Here is a 12,460-nt window from a genome sequence, read left to right as displayed (position 1 = left end):
TGTCGGGAGCGCACCGGTTCGTCGGGGCGGCTTGGAAAGCCGAGGTGGCGGCGGGGGATTGGCATGGGCGTTGGGCGGGCCTTTCGCCGCCTCTCTGAGGGGAAGGGTCTTCGCGGGCAGAAAGCTGTAGGTACCTCCGAAGGCCAGCTCTTGGTGGCTGGAGTGTGCTGGTTGCTGTGTCCGCCCCCGTAGCTGAGTGGTCGGTAGCCCCCTGTGTTGTCTAGAGTAGGGGGCGTGACGGGGCGAGAAAAGCGTCTAGAGCTTTACCTTTGTAAAACTCGCATGCTTTTACAAGCGTGGGGCGAGACCTGTGCTGGGAATTGCCATTAATTTAACAGGCTTGACCAGTAACGTGATTACTTTTGTGCCAGGAAATGCTGAAGTAGCGTTTTGTACAGGTACCATCCTGAGGGAGCTTTTGCCGGTATCACAGACGTGCTCAGTGTAAGTGTGTGGTCTGAAATCTTTTCTGGCAGCCCAGCTGCGTTGATGTGAAGGTGATCTGGACGCGTCATGCTGACAGTGTCCTCATCTGTGTCTGAGTTGTCATCCAACTATCAAGCTCGCTGCTGTGCAGTGTACGAGGAGATAAGGTGTCAAGTAAGGCAAAAAAATGCTGTGGAGTAAGTTACGGGAAAGGGATAGCCTTCAGCTAGCAACGGGCACACCAGAACTGCCGGAGCTGAAAGTGATCTGGTGTTACTGCTGAGCTACTATCCCTACTGAAAGGCAGTCTAGGATGTCCAGTGCTATGTCTATGTAGCTTGCATACTGATTTGAGGTCTTGACAAGTATTTTTGTGTGCATGTACAAATTCAGTCTAAGATAGCTCAGAGTATTTTCGAGACTGCTGTGGCATGTTACCCTGTTGAGGGCCACAAAATTTTCAGTATTTCTAGGCTTTGGTAGATGCTTGACTCCTCCAAAGCAATTTAGAGTATCAGTAAAGCCTTTCCGTCAGTTAAAAAGAGCCAGAGGACAGCTCCTTCTCTCCAGTAACAGCTTGAAGGCAATGCAACTGATTCAAAGCTAGAAAAAACTTATCTGCCTTTGTACATTAAAAGGGAAAAAATGCTCCTTTGGCAATATCAGAGGAAGGGTAAACTTCATGTACCTGTTTATTCAATAACACCACTGAAGGCAACCTCCTTCCAGAAGGTGAATAAAACTTTAATGATGGCAAAAGATACACTGCAAGAATACTACTGGAATTTCCTTGTTATTAAATGTCAACAAAGTTTAATAATTTTGTTTACAATTGAATTATAAGATTACATTTTTAAATGTAAAATGTATTAATTGTAAAATAAATTTATACATTGTAAAATAAAGCAAGTATGAAACTTGGTGTAGTGGGAAGTGTCTCTGCCAATGCCAGGGGGGTTGGAACTAGATGATCTTCAAGTTCCCTTGCAATCCAAAACATTATATGAATCTATGAAATACACAATCTGTGTTGCACTGGATTTAAGCATCCTGTAGCCGTTCTTACAAGTAGACATTTTAAACTTCATTTTAACCTTCTTGAGAACTTTTAGGGAAAGTATGAGGAAATATCTTCCTGGTAATATTTAGTAACTATAGTTGTGTGTAAAAGGGGAAGGAGTTCATGTTTGAATGTAATGACTGAGCTTGTAGAAATCAGAAACAGATGAAAGTATGCAGAAAAATGCTTATGTTTCAAAATCACAGAGTGTCAGGAGTACACCTTTATATACTGCTTTACTCCCACATGTATTAGTACTCTTCTGCAGAGTTATTATCATTACAATGAAATTATTTTATTTGCTTTCGTTGGCAAGCAAGTTAGAAATTAACACAGGTCAGAGGACTGAGGGTTCTAGGACTGATTCCACCCCTGCCCAGTGAACCAAACAGTTTCATTTTCACAACAAACTAGAACTTTTCAATAACTTTTTTTCAAAAGGCATTATTAAAACTGATAACAGATGAAACATTCTTGCTACTTTATTAGTTTGCAAGCTGAAGAGATGATTCTGAATGCTGAGGTTTCTTTAAGAGGAGAGTGGCTGCATTTCAGAGGAAGACTTCACTTTTTCTTGGATCATTTTTACATCTTTTAGGTTCAGATTTGTAAGGTGCATTTTCTTAGTATTTCTTTGTCTCTATTTCTGTAATCAGTCTTCTTCAATAACACCTAAGATAAAAATGACAACCTAAAGCACTGTAAAAGCAGATGTGCAACCATAGCTCAGCTTACTCAAGGGTTCCCACTTGCTGCAGACTCCAAGATCTCCTAGTAGTTAACTCAGAAAATTGTGCAAACAGATGGAAAAGGCTGAAAAATAAAAGTTATCTTTCCCTCTTTTGACAAAATTCAAGATAGACATTAACACCATGTCTGTGTCTGCACTAGATGGAAGTCTGTCTTTTTGTTACACCTGCTGTAGTGCTTGGCACATAGATATATCTGTCTTCTAAAGTAATACATCTTTCCTTTTATTTTCACATGTGCCTGGATTCATAGAGTCTTTGTTGTGGGCTAATGCAGGTGAGTAACAGTTGCGTTTTGTAACTGGCAATCATTCTTAACAAAAGCAACAGCCACAAAGTAAACAGTCTACTGTGTTGGCAGCACATGAGGTTAGTCAAGCGATGTTTTCTCTGAAAGGCCTGCAGCAAACAGGATTATATACCCATATGATCATCCACACTAACATGTGGGACAAATGTGTTGCAGCTACACCGTGCTGGAGCAGGCGAGGCAAAGAGGGTAGTGTTGAAAGACTGTAAAGAGCAACAGCAGTATAAACGATGGGACCAGGCAAAGGATGGAAGATTCAAAGGCACTTGATGGAAGATTCAAAGATACTTACTGCATTAAGAGCAAATCTGGATATTCAGTTGCTAATCTTAAAATATGTTTATGGGCTTTGCTTGTTCATTTTTATACACTGATCTTGCAAACGTTCTCTGAAGGAAGTAAGATGCCTTTGAAGTGAGAAGAATCCCTCTCTACAATGAAAGATTGCCTCACCCCAGTTCCTTTGGGAATTCTCTGACAAATATATTCATGTATATTTCCGCTAAAGGAATAAATTACATCCAGTGCTTTGTAAACTGAAATAACCCCTTTGACAGTTCTCCTCATGCATAACACAACGGTTATTCCTGTGTTTATACAACTCTCATATTTTGATTATGCAAGGAATTATTGAACTTGAGCATCTGAGATGTTTTTGATCTCACACAGTATTTAGCAAAATAATTTATCAGGGAAAGATGGTGTGGTTCCCTCTGCCATTCATATGAAGAGTGTATTGAGCAAATTTCTGAGGTTTTCAATTTTTATAAAGGCTAATACAGATTTTCCTTCTCTGACTTATAACTGCCTTTCACCTCATTAACAAAGCAGTATTTAATTATTTTTAGTTATTAGTTGGTCAGTATGCTCCCCAGTACAATCAGAGTTAAATACAACTATTCAATAATGATATCAAATTAGCGCCTTTTTGCTTGAGATTTGGGTACTACCAGGTCTTAAAAAGGGGTTTTGAATACAAGTCCTGTGTGGAACAGCTATGGGGAATGGCTGAAGGAGCTATGGCCGTTCAGCCTGAAGAAGAAGAGGCTGAGGGGAGGCCTCATTGCTCTCTACAACTGCCTGAAAGGAGGTTGTAGTGAGGTGGGGAACCAGCCTCTTCTCCCAGGTAGCAGCTGATGAGAGGAAATGGCCTCAGGTTGCACCAGGAAGGTTTTAAATTAGATAGTAGGAAAGATTTCTTCACCTAAAGGGTCATAGGGCATTGAAACAGGATGCTTGGGAAAGTGGTAGAATCACTGTCCATGCAGGTGCTTAAAAGACATTTGGATGAGATGCTTAGGAAAGTGGTGTAAAGAGAGTTGATAGGTTATGGTTGGTCTCCAATTACAGAAATACAATGTTTAAGCATAAGCAAAAGAACTTAAAATGCTGACCACTAGACTTAAAATATATGGATTCTTTTTCTGGTTGGTTTTTTTGGTGGGTTTTTTTTTTCAGTATTTTTGTTTTTTTCACTTAAGATTTTTTTTTTTTTGGGGGGGGTAGGGGTGGGGGTGGGGGAAGGGAACAGAAGAGAGAAAAAGTAAAAAGAAATAAAACAAATGGAACTCTTACTTTGATGTGAAGGTTGACTACCAAAGCTTGGATTGCACCCATCAAGAAGGGGTCGTATCTCTTGTTCCCAGTGCTAGGGATGATGCAATGCTGACTTCCCACACAACAGGGAATTACATTATGGCATAATGGCTTGCTTCTCATACACAGACTGAAGAATTCACTATTTCCTCACTGAAATCAGACATAACCAGAGAGAGGAAAAATAAAGTTAGTGTTGGGTTGTTTTTTTTTTTTCCTAAAAAAGAGAAGTAAAACCAGTAAAAAAAAGATCTGGGAGCTAAGCTAAAAAACAAGGAAGTAATGTCTTCCTGCAGACAAATAATTAATGTTTTAAAGATAAAACAATATAAAAACTGTTATGATAAATACATAATTAGCGATGATGATAATAACAAATATCACTTAAACCCAGCAACTTTAAACACTAGTATTTCAATAGGGAATTTTTTTTTTCCCTGAAAATAATGTGATTTTTAATTCTATAAGAAAGGTTATAAACTGTGTGGCAAAAAAGATGAGAAGAGGATTTGAGTGTCTAGCTGTGGAAAATAAGAAGACTGCTTAGGTAGGCTGAGGGAGGTGTTTGAAAAGGCCAAATAATAAGAATTGTGTCAGGACAGATGAAAAAGCCCCATCCTGGTACTTAGCTTGGAAGAGTAAAACTATTAATGAAAAATGGATTTGCTTTCCTGGAAACTTGGAGTAAAATGGATAATGGCTTCATTTTGTCAGGCAGCAATGCCTAATCTTAGGGATCTGGGGAAAGGCCAGAAATACTGAAGACGTGAGGTGAAATTGCTGTGGCAAGACTCTCCAAACCAGGCATTGTGACACACTGGCTCATTTGAAGCCTGGGAGGAAACCTTGGCGTGTGTGGGAAAGACAGTGTATGTCATCCAGGGTTTGATGAGTGTTTGCAGTCTCAAGTAATGCTGTGGGATTGCAGCTGTGTGGGCTTCGGATGAATTAGCTCCCTGCAACAGAAAACCACTAAGCCTGAAACTAGCAGAAGCTTAGCTTTTAGCTGGATTGATAGATCTGCAAACAGATTCATGGAAGGACAGCAGCTTTGGGAAGATGGAGGGAAGCCTGGTGAAAGACCTTATGACTGGGGAGTTGAGGGTGTGCATTCATAGGACCGCAAACTAAATGCACAGCAATCCCCACCATTTCCAGGTGCCCTTCCCCTGTGAAAGGGTCATGCAGGGAAAGAAAGTAATCTCTTCAGAGAGTAATTCTGTTCAGAATATAGCCTTCACAGTACTGAGAAAGACTCCATGTGTTTTCTTTAATTTATAATATAGTCTATTGAAATAATGTCCTGAATTAGCACCTTGACATGGCTCCTTTGCACACCCTTGGTTTAAGAGGACTGAGAGTGGTAAAAGACATTGTTCTCATATGTGTCTCTTTCAGGGCTCCTTTTGCTTTCATTATGAAGTGCTCTAACTGAGGAGTCTACTCATTAGTGCTAGGTTATCACTCTTCTATTAAAATGCAGACCCTCTACACCCCAGAAGAAGGCTCCTTATATCCATAGAAGGAGATACCCTAAGTTTTCTTAAATGACAAAAATACTTGTGGGTAAGACCCTTTAAAGTAGGAAACAAATGGCTTCTCATACACATGCAGATTTATAAACCTCTGAAATACTTGAAATGTTGAAACTTTGGACCAATTCCCTAAAGACTGTAGTCATACCCCTGAGAGGAGAAGGATGTTGAGTCATAGTGAAGAAAGGAAAGAAGAGCTGAATGTTTTCTCTGTTAACAATCATCACAGAGGTCAAACACAACCAAGACAGATGAACAGCAAAAACACTGGTTCAGTGATTCAAAGGCTGCAGTTTCTGCCATTAGGCAGACACATTTCAAGCACTCTGAAAGAAAATGTAGAAATGGATGTCACTCCCATACATCTAAGCATATTTGCCTTTTGAGTCTTAATGCCTGAAAAAGGGTGAAATTTAGGATATTTTGGTATAAAGATTCTGAAGATGGACTTGAAATTAGGCTGTCTGAAGGCTGCTGTAAATTTGCCAGAGCTGTGTACAATGAAACTGTATTTGCTTTTAGAGATTTCTGACCATGTCAGAAAGAAGAGACAGAATATTTTATTTTTTTCCAGTGTGATATAACATTTTTTTTTAAGGTAGTTAATTAAGATACTCTTTTTGCTTAAATAGGTTCTTCATTATGATCACCCAGCTTGCATTTGCTACACAGGATTATTGCAGAAGTGAATGATATATTTAAAGACTTATCTCTAAGGATGTAAACCCTACCAAGACTAGGAATTCAAATACTTGGCTAGGTTTTAATTTCACAGCACAAGGTTCTTATTGTAACTTACTGCTGTTGCATTGTTCACATAATGGCTTAACAGGAAAACAGTTTGACTGTTCAACATATTAACTCTCCTGTTACAGCTTTCTGAAAAGAGGATTTATCTTTCTGAGACTGTACTGTTTCCCATTTGTCGTAACAGAGGAAAAGATGATTCAGTGACTGCTTCTGTTTAGAGCTGCACATTAAATGCCCCATAACAGAAGCTGGTTGGTTTCTGGGACTCATTACCAAGCTGGAGTCTCAACCGAGAAATCAGAGTGCTTGCTGGTTTGTTTGTCACTGCACTGATCCAGTAAGAAGAGTGAGCCAATCTTCACTCATCTGTTGTGTCTTATCGAGATTTCCTCTTGTTCTCCAGCGGCTGGCCAGTCATCAGCTTGTCCTGTGCTTGGGTGTGACTGCAAGCCATGATGAGTCATGGTTTAAGTGCACAAGTCATACTGAAAAGAAAACAAGGCCAATTTTAACTCTACTTTTGATTTTTATCTGTAGCTTAATTCTGTGAAAGCCACAAAGAACTGAAAACTGCTACACGCAGCAAAAGGTAACCCAGTGCAAACAAGACAGAGGAGGTATCACCATCAACATGCCAAAATGAGAGAGAGAAACAGACCTGAAATTTTCTGCACTAGTTCTAACTGTGATGGCATCTCTTCTCAAAAACAGCGTGTTGGTTGATGCACAGACTCGAGGTCATCTGTCATCAGAGGGTGAAAGTTGCTGAAAACAGCAAGTTTACAACTGGGAAGGGTACTTGCAAATCTGGCACTTGTTATAGAAATGATGAAACTGATTTCATGGTGTCATTTCCTGGTAACTTGGTTCTTTTTTTCTTATGAAGTGTTACCTGGGACACAATAGATGGAGGTTTCCTACTTTTCCTGCCTTTCCTCTCCCTTTGGATGTCTGATGATCCACACCTGTGGAGACTGCCAGCACTGGAAAAGACAGCCTTTTTTAGAAACCTATTTGAATTTGGTTTCTTGTGGTGCAAGTTGGGAGCTTCTTGAAACCAGTTTCAAAGTTGGGCTTAGGAACACAGTTTCTTTTCCTCTTTCCCTTCACAGAATCACTGGGTGGTTGCGGTTGGAAGTGACTTCTGGATGTCATCTGGCTCAATACTCCTTCTCAAACATGGCCACGCAGAGCAAGTTGTCCAGTACTATGCCCAGATAGCTTTTGAGTATCTCCAGGGATGATGACTTCACAATCTCTCTGTGCAACCTGTACCAGTGCTCATTTACCCTCATAGTGAAAAACTGTTTCCTGGTGTTCAGGCAGAGCTCCCTGTGTTCCACTTTTTGCCCACTTCATCTCACTGGATACCATAGAAAAGAGCCTGTCTTCATCATATGTACACCCTCTTTTCAGATATTTGTACTCATTGATGAGATTCTCCCTCTCCTCAGCCTTCCCTTAGTGGAGATGAAGTACTAAAGAAGGCTCAAACAGTCCAAGCAGCCTAGCCAGAGACAAAGCTGACTTAGGTGCTCATCAAAAACCTCTGGTGATGTTCCTGCTGCTGTCCAATAATCACAACATCTTTTGGCCATTTGCTTCTTGTCAGGCAGGCACATAAAGGTTGCATATAATGACAGTGCAGGCCTTGGGTGTTTGTTGGATCCTAGACAAGAGGCTGCCTAGCCTGGGAACTTTTCAAATCACCCTGCAAAAACATTTGCAGTTGGTAAAGACCTATTTAGACATCCTGAACTATATGGCAGCCTACTGTTACCATATACCTTGTGCCAGGTTCAAGATCCAAGCTGGACAAATGTATTCTAAGCTTGAGAGCAGTGCTTAAAAGCAGCCTGTGAGTATGCTGGTGATAGTTCCTAGTGCATATTTTGTGTCTTCCTTCAAATAAGCTCCTCTCTCTTATTTTCAGAGCTCACATAGGGTCTTCAGTCCTGAGAAAAGGCCAGCTGGATTGGGTTATGTGTTGGCTACACAACCTCTCAGCAAGCATTTGAAGGAGTAAGGAAGAGGAAGGAAGGTGGAGGAATGGAAGGTCTGCTGCTCAAATAGAGGGATGGGAGAGATTCAGATTCCTGTGGGCACTTTGCGCTCAGACTGATTTCCGTATAAGGAGAATCACAAATAGATCTTGAGTTCCCTGTAAGGTGCTTTCCAACTCCTGTTTAGCATAGGGGATTAATTTTCTTATGTTATTTCATATACCACCATGATCTCTTTTCTCTTGTACAAAGTCCTCATCTTTTTGTGCATCTATCAAATCCTGACTATGTCAACTCAAAGACTATTTGAGCACATAGTAGATTGCTCTCTGTGCAGGGCTGTTGTCTGTGGTTGGGTGTACTCCTTAGGAGGTTAAGACCCTACAACCTTTCCAAGACTTGTGACTCTGTATAGAACCTTCAGAGCAGTATCTTCTCTACTTCTTTTTCTTCAAAACATGCTGTTACTGGTGACCCTTCAAGAAGGAGTGCTCAGGAGAGCAGTTTCCTGTTGACCTACCTCTCAAAACATCCAGGGTCATCTTAAGGTTTGTTGAGTTACTCACAGGAGCAGTGTTCTTTGGGGCATGTTGTACTTGTGCATTACCTACTTCTCATGTTCTTCCACATAAGAATGAGTAGAAGAATTTGGGATTCTGGGCTTCAGGTGGAGTTTTGCAAGTCACGGTCAAACTGTTTACATCTCTATGTGTAGTCATAGCAGAGCACAGTCATGTTTGGTCCTGATAAGATATAGGCCTTTCAGTTCTAAGTGCTTGTTGGCATGCCTTCCCACCATGTGACTGCAAGTTGCTGCTTTAGGAAACACAAATACCTTGACCTTTGTGACACATTGCTGTAAATCAGAAATTGAGATAATTATCTCACATGAAGTCCCTCTAAGAAAGAACAAAATACCAATGTTCTTGTTAATTCCTTATGAATTACTACGCTGCAAGAGCTGAGCCCACCAGTCACATATCATGTGCCTCCTCAGAAAATGAGAACATACTGAACTAAGGCAGCTAGGGACAGTGTTGGACTATGGTCATTGCATGACGCCAGGAGGTATATCATGCTGCACATTTCTTTCAGGCAGAGAAACGGTAGAGCTGACACACTGCTAGGAGAAGAAACCTTAAAATGCTAGCTGAAGTTAAAAAAAATGTATTTTTTGCATTCAAGGAGTTGTACACAACTTGACTGTGTATTGAACTTAATAAATACATGCAGAAATTGCATGTAGATACACAGTAGTGACTGTTGCCTTATTAGCAGATTGTGAGGAGGCGTGGGTAAGAATGAGCAATCCAGGGGCTTTTTAAACAATGTTTCTTGAACAAAGCAATAAATGAAAAAGAGCATTCAGGAACACAAATGATCTGCCACTCCAGCTGGGAAATGTGGGCTTTGGCATTGGCTTTTATAGCCTACATAAGTAATGTGTATGCAAAATGACACAACTCCGTAGAGTTGTGTGCTGAATACTCCAAAATAGAGAGTAAAGTGAAGTGCAGTATACACTGAGTTCCTCATCTGCTAAGACATAAATGGAGTAAATGTCAATAGGCAAAGGAGTAGTCCCACTAAGATGTAAATGATCAGACCTTTAACCTTTTCCTCAAAGCTTACCCTGTTCTGCTACATTTCAGCAAATATCAGAGACTATTTTTTTCTGTTACTGTTTGTCAGTCTCATTGGTGGATGGATTTGGTCTGGCTGAGGTGGAGTTCATTCTCCCTATAGCAGCTAGAGAGGTGCTGATAACACAGCAGTGTTTTGTCTCACACAGTGTAAAGGCTGTCTCTCCAAGATTCTCCCCTCACTGGGGGGTGGGCAAGATCTTGGGAGGGGTTGTAGCCAGGACAGCTGACCCAAAATGATGAAAGGAATATTCCATTTAGGGGAATTCTGTACTTTATGACAGCTGCTCAGCAATAAAAGCTCAGAGAGCAGAGAAGGAGACATTTGTTATGATGTTTGTCCTCTGGAGCTACTGCTGCAAGTAATGAAGCCCTACTTCCTGGGAAGTGGCTGGACATTGCCTGCAGATGGGAATTGGAGAATAGGTCTTTTGTTTTCCTTTGCTTTTGTGTGCAGTCTTTGCTTTTGCTTTATTAAACTGCTTTTGTCTTGACCCATGAGTTATTTCCATCTTACTTTCTCCCCAGCCTGTGCTTCTAAGGCTGGTGGATGCCTGGTGTCCAGTCAAGGCCAACTTACCACAGGTGGCACAATTTGATTTAGAAGACTGAAGTGATGCAGCAGAATGGGAAGGAAACTTCCAAATGTTGATCTTACAAAACAGTGAATAGCAGAAATTTTGTATAAAACCAGTTTTGCTAAAATGCTGCTGTGTAATAGTAACAACCAATTTTACTGTCTTTGGAAATTTAATTTTCCCCCAACTGGTCCTTATATGAGGCTCCAAACCCCATCTGTTCATTTAGACCAGCTAAAACAGAAAGTGATATCTAAATAAAGCAGCTTGAGGTTCTACCTCTCATCTTGTCACTTTGAGAGAGGTCATGTGTCAGTACAGTCATGTTTATTTGGATTGGTGGCTGTTCTACCAACAAGAAGCTTGTAACTGCTTCTGTGTCATTGGCAGTTGTATTTGCAAGGGCACAGTGACAGAGCTTTGCGTGTTTCTGTTAATACAAAGCTGGCTGTCATTGGTATCAATGCTTGTTGTTGCATAAAATGAGAAATTCTTTAGATAAGCAGTTAAAAATTGGCAGGCACTGCAGCATAGACTTGGGGTTACAAGTTATCAGTTGTACGGTGCCAGGGAAGCCTCATTTCTGTCAGGGTAGGGACAACTTAGGTGGCTTTGTGTTACTTGCCAATTGCTCTGAAACTGATGCGGCACCAAAAACTGGTGACTGAGGAGTCAGTTGTATTTTCTAGCTATTTTGTGGTTTTGAGATAATACTGCATCACAGGTGGTGCAGTTGTTTGAATTCAACTTCTGCCAAGCTTTATGCTGCTGATACTGTTAAAAATAGAGAAATCTACCTTAGAAGCAACTTGTTAAATATCCTCTTGTATTTTTCACTATTAAATTTTAAATGATGCTAAAATTCAGTCTCTAGTGTAATTTTTGTGTCATGACACTCCCTTAAGTGACATGGTGTTGTAACAGTTTTGTAAAGAATAGTGTCATGTATTGTAGGGCAGCCATCCACTGCTGCAGAGAGCTACGATTCACTGGATCAAGACAACAGCCAGAAGGATGAATTAACATGCACTGATGCGAGGTGACACAACTCCTTCAGCACTATAAACCAGTATACCCTAATGAACAATGATAAAGATGATGAGTCTCACTTAAGACAGACAGCATTTTTAGCAGTTGAGACCTGCAGTGGGGCTCCCTGACAAGCAAAACATAACTCTACAGGCCCTCAGTCATCTTCTGAAACCAAGTGACCCACAAAGAACTGAGCAGACTCACACTCCAGGAAGTTTCCAGTAGTTTGCACATGTCAGCTATAGGGGACCTGTGCTGAGTGTCTGTCCTCAGAAGGCTGACTGTGTTAGCTGAGGTCTATGCACCCTTCTGATGTTCTGGCTTTAGGTAGGTAGCTTATGCCTGAAGAATTAGCACAGGCCTTTTAGAAAGCTTTTCAAACAACAACATACAACTCTGCCATCTATTGTAGCTGACTTCCAGCTAGGTGGCCATTATAGCTAAGCAAGTATTAGTTCAGTATCTTTATTGAACTAATGCTACAGGACTGTACAGGACTACTACTATACAGGACTACAGTAAGTCCTGTTCAATATCTTTATTGATGATCTGGACCAGGGGATTGAGTCCAGATCATCAATACTGAGTCCAGATGCTGGCATCAGTAAGATTTCAGATGACACCAAGCTAGGAGCAGGTGTTGATTTGTTGGAGGGCAAGAGAACCCTGCAGAGGGACCTAGACAGGCTGGATGGGTGGGAAAAAGCCAATGGAATGAGATTTGACAAGGCAAACTGCAGGGTTCTACACTTTCACCACAACAACCCCAAGCAGCACT

At 40.9% G+C, this 12,460-nt stretch overlaps 1 long non-coding RNA gene across 1 annotated transcript; it reads right to left on the bottom strand.

Moving 5' to 3' along the window:
• Positions 1 to 1,756: 1,756 nt before the first annotated feature.
• Positions 1,757 to 9,096, bottom strand: LOC135180128 (uncharacterized). The gene is made up of 4 exons (XR_010304289.1): positions 8,950 to 9,096; positions 6,700 to 6,911; positions 4,121 to 4,294; positions 1,757 to 2,158 (listed from the first exon to the last, which is right to left on the bottom strand). It is a non-coding gene; the product is annotated as an uncharacterized LOC135180128 (long non-coding RNA).
• Positions 9,097 to 12,460: the final 3,364 nt, after the last annotated feature.

This window comes from Pogoniulus pusillus, chromosome 12 (assembly GCF_015220805.1).
Source record: "Pogoniulus pusillus isolate bPogPus1 chromosome 12, bPogPus1.pri, whole genome shotgun sequence".
In the NCBI taxonomy this organism is placed as follows: domain Eukaryota; kingdom Metazoa; phylum Chordata; class Aves; order Piciformes; family Lybiidae; genus Pogoniulus; species Pogoniulus pusillus.
Note: the sequence above shows the minus strand (reverse complement) of the source record. Positions and strands in the feature narration are given on the sequence as shown.